We start from the raw sequence: 6502 nt of genomic DNA, 5'->3' as shown, positions 1-6502 counted from the left end.
TCAGGGGTTGGGGGTGGTCAGAGGCAGCCCTTAGTACATCTGTCCCAAGTTTTCCCTGTCCAGGGAAATAAATACTTGATGTATTGCAGCACCATCTGCTGGTTTCTGTAAATTGGACACATGGGCATCTCCCCACAGGGCGGGAAGGAGCAGAAGGGCTTTGCGAGTGGCTTTCATGGGGTGCAAAGGCCCCTGTGGTTTCCTGCACATGGGCATTTCCTGAAGATTTTCCTCCTTGCAAAGGAATTAAGGTACCTCTAAATAAGCAGGCTAAGAAAAGCCACCTCCCGGAGAAACAACGGACAAATTAGTGCCAAGTTTAGGGATTTCTCTGAAGAAGTACAATAGACAAAATCTAAGCTTTTCCCTATTCCTCTAAAGCAGAGCCTGGTCAATTTTGCAGAGCCGCTGGGGAACGATTTTCTGAAGTGACCGACTGATTCTAGGCACTTCTATTTTTTCTATATATCTAACTCGGGCTGCCCGCCTTTAAAGGCGCTTGCACTTCATGAAGTCCTGAGCTGCTGCTTTCTGACCCTGTGGTCCTGTGAAGGGGGCTCAGCCCGGCCACCCGCAGCCGACCGTCGCTTCAGTAAGCCCTAGCTGACTTTCAGCAGTTACTTATTTCAGCCGGTTTCCTTCCTGGGCTTGATTCATCCCAACAGTGAAGGCATGTTCGTGAACTTTATTGAAAGTTGCTCCTTGCTGTTAATTTACAGCCTGGTGAAGGCAAAAGGAAGAGCTTTGGATTTTTTCCCCCTCTCAATGAGTGACTTGAGATAATACAAATAGGAAGAAATACATTACTTTGAAATTATGTTATACAGAGGAAGGACACTCACCTCTTTTGCTTCCTTAAAATTCAAGTGCAGCACAATACTAACTAAACCAGTAACACCGGAGACTGCTGATACACACAGGAATTATTGGGGAACTACTGTCTTGCAAAAAAACAACATAACTTTCATTTTCAGCAAATATTTATTGCCTGCAGCAGTTAAGTGCAACAGTGTTTGTGCTGAGGATTTGTGCAAAGAGGAAAGCGTAGCTGGCTTTTAGTCTTTCCCAGCTCTGTGCCCAAATAATTCAATCTGCATTTCCCCTCATCTCCTCTGCTTATCAATAACCGCGCAGCAGCTTGCACGACAGAGGTCCAGTTTCAAGTGTGTTCCTGGCACAGGGGATGAGCCTACAGACACCAACACAGCTGGGCACAGTCAAGCACTACAGGTCTGTTCAATAATGACACCTCTGATTTAACCCTTTCCATATCTGCTATCTTATTCTGCCTTGCAGCAGCACCCCGTCAGTACCCACGCCACCCTATAGTACTTCACATTCCTGTCTGGCCCCCTATTTTCCGTAACGATGAGACCCTGTTTCACAATTAGTGCCATCACAGCAATGAGTCAACAAAAGAAAACTGGCTAGCTCTATAGTGTGTTTGTTTTGAAGAAAAAAATATTTCCCTTTACAGGGCCCCGCAAATGTCCAAAGTTCAAACAAAGTACGAGGTGCTAACGAACAGAGTCTTGACAAACCTTGTTTTCCTGCACAGGGGCTCAGTGCATAATGATTTCATTCAGCAGCTACTGTTCAAGCATGGAAAGTGTTGGTAAAGAAATCCCACAGAGTTCAGACAACCATTTTCCTAACTTAAGCTTCCCCCTCCGTTCCTCCCCCCCGTTTGCCTTTTGGGGCCTCTGCCAGTCATAACATAAATATTCATCAGCTGATATTTGCAGTAGCTGTGAAGTTATGAATGAGGCCAAACGCCTTTCCCTCCTGCCCCATCTGCAAAATGGCAGCTTCTGGTCTTAGCTCATGGCCAAACGACACTTTCCGAAATCCCCAAAGTGCACTTGCAGGCTTTTCAAATTCAGTCAGGTTTTTAATGCGCAAAGCAGAAATACTGTCTACCTAATATTTACCCTGGGATTACTGAAAAAAAAGATATATATATTACTTTTCTACGCTTTAAACTTTGCGATGCCTTGACGTAATAGACAGAAGTGTTGGCAGCTCAAAATGTTGGTGGGTTTATTTCAGGGGACATGACTGCTGCAGGTTTCCTTTCTGAATCGAATACCAGACACTTGAACCATTTGTTGTGCAGGAAAGAGAAACAGCTTTTATTCTTAATGCTGGTTTCTTAACCACCTGGGTGCTGTCAGAAGGAGCCACATGCACTGGAAAACACTTTTAATAAGACTCCTTTAAGCCTGTCTTAAACTCTGGATCCTGAAAAATGGAATCCCCACTGCCTGTCATACGTGCTTTCCCTCTACAAATTAGCAAGGGGCTGCTGCTTTACAAATGTTCCCTTCTCACAAAGCCTGGAATTATGCTTTCAAACCTACCATGGGTCAGCAAGACAGCGAGGCATCTGACGTATCCACACCAGCAAAGCCAAAAGCAGAGATGTCAGAGAGACAAGATGACAGTGCAGAGCTTTAATGAGTCTAGTTCAGCAAGGTACCAATCCAGCCAGAAGAGCTGTACTGTTGGACACAGATGGGGACCTTAAGCCAAGGCATCACTGGATCTTAGAGACTTAAAAATCCTAAATGCCCACAATCATAGGGAAGTTCTGATAAAGAGGCTCAGCACCATTCAGGATCAGGGAACAGGTACACCTCTTCGTAGCTTGGGTCGCACATAGCAATCATGCAAACTATCCTATCTTGCCTGATTCACACAGGTTCAGCCACAAATGAAAAAAACAAACACCAAAAACATCAAAAGGAAAGTTATAGGCTTAGCAAGTTTTAGGGATGTCGCAATCATCTAATTTGATTTTCACTATGGAAAAGCCAGAACATTTCACCCAACAAGTCTCCAATATTTTGTTGCCAAAATAGAGCGTATCTTCTCAAAAAACATCTATTTTTCATTTAAATACTACAAAGGACAATTTACCACATCCCTTGGGAACATTCCAACACTAATAACCTTTGCTGTGGAAAAAAAAAAAACAACAAACAACCCACGCTTTGCTTTTAATACCTTCAGCTTTCAGCCACTGGATCCTGTATGTCTTTGTTTTGAGATGAAAGAGACCCAAAGTCATCTCACTGGTACCTCCAAACCAAGATAAAGTATTCTCTCCACCTTCTTAATGATCAGCTATGTACACTTCTCAGTGTATTTACACTGACACAAAAGCTGCAAAGGTATTAGGTCCTGCACAGCTTCCACCTACAGGCAAAAAGCAGGCTTCATCTCCGTGAAACTAGACCCAAGTTCACCAGCAGGTTCAGTGAGGACCTCAGGCAGCCTTTAGCTAACGTGTCTCAAGAACAGTAAAACCAATAAGCCCAGGGAGTTGCACACTGGCTAGAGCTTTATTCTTTAGAGCCATTCAGCTACAGACATAAATGAATTCGAAAAAGTCACGATCAGGGCAGGAAAAGTTATAAGGCAGACATTGGATACATACCTTAGCATGGCTCCTCTGCTTCCACGTACAAGTAACCACTTTGTGCGTGCACGTCTGGGATGTGTTTACACATGTAAGATCAAAAGGCAGCCCCTTAGCCAGACACATGTGCAAAATTCCATTTTGCAGACCTAAATCACCTGCTGGAATTGACTTAGGATCACTTGATTTGGAAGATTTTAATTCACAAAGAGAAAATAATGTATCACGAATTGCTGCTTTTGACACTAAATGCCCCGTAAAGTTACATACTGTTTTCTTGCAGCAAATTACACTACACCCCAAAATCCAAAGTTCTTACTAGGTTGATGACCTGGTTTTTATCAGCTGTTTACATACTATCATGCTGCTTAAAAGCATCTTGTTGGGGCAATGGAAGTGTCTTTGTGACAGCATAAGTGAACAGTAATTAATTGACGTACTTCACTGAACATACTAATATTGAGATGAGCTGTTCTGGCATTTACCATGGTGACGCTGCACCACCGAACGCCAGCACTAGAAACAAAAACAAGGAAAAAAAAAAAATTAATCACAGCGACACCTTCCCACAGCCAATGAGGCGGTGGGGAAGGGAGAGTACACCAATGCCAAGTAGAAAAGGAAAGAGAAACTCTGAGGGATTTCTCCTTACCCATTTTCTCAAAAGAGTGGGAAGGTGAGGCTGAAAAAAAGCTATCTGTGGAGAAAGGAATATTACTTAACAGGGCTGTCACCTGTGCAAAGACACCTTGACTTTGATGCATCATGTTATATGGCGTGCAGATGCTTTACTCTTATAAAGATTTCAAACTCATTGGAAAATGTCTATCTGTCACTGCACTTCTCTAACCATCAAAAGCAACAAAGCTCAGGATATTCTCTCCTGGGTTCCCATGTATTAATATATGTAGTAAAATACATATCACTTTTCCTGTATTAATAACCAAAATCCTTCTAATAGAGGCAACAAAAATCCTCCAAGGTAAGTTATACAGTGCGTTGCAGGGAAGATTCAGTCAGAATGGAAGCTTTCTCCACAACTGTGCTGCAATCACAGCTCTAGAGATCACGGCGGCAGCGCGCAGTGTTGGCTTAGAGATGCTTTACATTGCAGCCAACATCTTTGCTTATCATATAGTACTGAAGATTTCCAAACACACCAGCAAACAGCAACACAAATTAATAAACGAACTTGTGGGCTGGAGGTACTCTATGGTTCCTTGTTCTTTGAATGCACTCTGCATCCTCTATAATAACTGACAGTACAACTCCCATCCATATCAGAGCAATAATGGAAAAAGGATTAAGAATCAAAAGGAATATCTTTTTATCTTTATGGTAAAAGGGCCTTACTGTGATAGATCAAAAGTATATTTTTATGTTGGGGGGGACACATACACCCAAACCCAACACACTTGAAACTGATAAAAAGCAGAGCATGCAGATGGTTGAACTGTCTGGGTTCAGTCTTCATTAGCATGCCAGCAAATTATTTAGGTCAAATGTGGTTTTGTAGTCTGTTACGCAGCATTTACGAACGTATGCATAACTACTTGCGAGTAACTATCCATAGACTAACATGAGAAGACACTGTTAATGATGCACCACGAGGTCTTCCGAGTTTCTCTGGCACCACTGAATAACCAGAAAATAACCTGGAGCTAGAACTATCAAAGATGTCTTCTAGGCTTTCTGTACAGCTGTGGCAGTCTTCCAGGTTAACAGTGAGCACATAAAAAGCAAAGGTCGGGAGACTGAATCCGGGTAAGGTATAGTTTATGGATAGATAACATGGAGGCTGAAGTATGGAAGTCATAAGGTACTTGTTTATTTATACATTAAAGTGTGTAAGTCATCCACCAGGGCTGTTAAGTTTTTATTCATTCAGGATGGTCTGATATTCAGTACCAACTCTGTAACAGGGCAACTTTGGCTGGAAAATATCAGCAGCATTGAGAAGGTAACTGTACAAGCCTTGCCAAACTAAGAACAATCATCACAGCCTTGCCACAGAACTTGCTGCTTTCCTCCAGCTGTTGTCTCGAAATTCCTGACAAAAGTGACAACTACAGCTCCCACAAATTCAAATACTATGGGCCTGATGGGATGCACACAAAACTTCCAGTGAAACCAATGCAAACTTTGGTGCCTCTTGGGAGGGTAGGGAGAGAGGAGCCTGTAGGTTCAGATTCTCAGCCGACACAGATCAGTACAACTCCACAGATTGCAACAGAGCTATGCTAGCTCACGATTTGGCCCTAAACATTTTGGACAAAGATTGTATCAGCATCTAAACAGATGAAGTGGAAAGAATGTTGTAATGGTGGTGGGCTTCTTTATTTACTCAAATGCATGACCCTTACAGCAGAAGTTCTGGAACAGCAAGCCCTAACCTCCCTGGCCCCAGGACAACACTACTGAGCGCATAACAAGATGTACGCAAGAGCACTTTAAGGTCTTTGCTAGCCTCCTTTTTAACTTCTTTACCATGGCTATAGGTGGTGTGTAGCCTCGGAACCAGGGGCTGGGATCCTCTGCCTTGAGGAGGCACTCCGTGCGCTCTCTGCTGACACAGAGTGCTGCTGAAGCACCATAGGCCACCTATGGCTTACACAAAACTCCCACCTACGCAGGTTCCCTTGTCCCATCCGGCAAACCACTATAACTAGACTTCAACATTAATCCTGGGTAGGAGGCTCTTGAAAAATGTAAAAGAGCTCTTACCTTCTGGCCAAAAGCCCTTCACCAGCACCCACAGCTGTCCACACCTCATTTCAAAGTATTTCCAAACAGCAAAGACTCTGCCCAAAGGTCCCAGGCATCTCTCTTATTCCAGCTTCCCTGTGAGATCAAAACCAAGGACTTTGCAACAAAGGCTGGTGCAGACACAGCAGCAATATGCAGGATGCGATGAGATGCAATGCCATAACAAAGCGGAGACAGATGCTGGCACCCCCGGACCTGCAGCTGTGGATTAGGAGCTGTGGAACAAACTCACGAGTAGGCAGTAAGGAAATGAGGTCGATTATTGCCAGCTCTTAGTCTTTATCTGCAGATATATTCTATTGTTGTGCTTTCCTA

Source organism: Pygoscelis adeliae, unplaced genomic scaffold (assembly GCF_000699105.1).
Source record: "Pygoscelis adeliae isolate BGI_AS28 unplaced genomic scaffold, ASM69910v1 Scaffold122, whole genome shotgun sequence".
NCBI lineage: Eukaryota > Metazoa > Chordata > Aves > Sphenisciformes > Spheniscidae > Pygoscelis > Pygoscelis adeliae.
Note: the sequence above shows the minus strand (reverse complement) of the source record.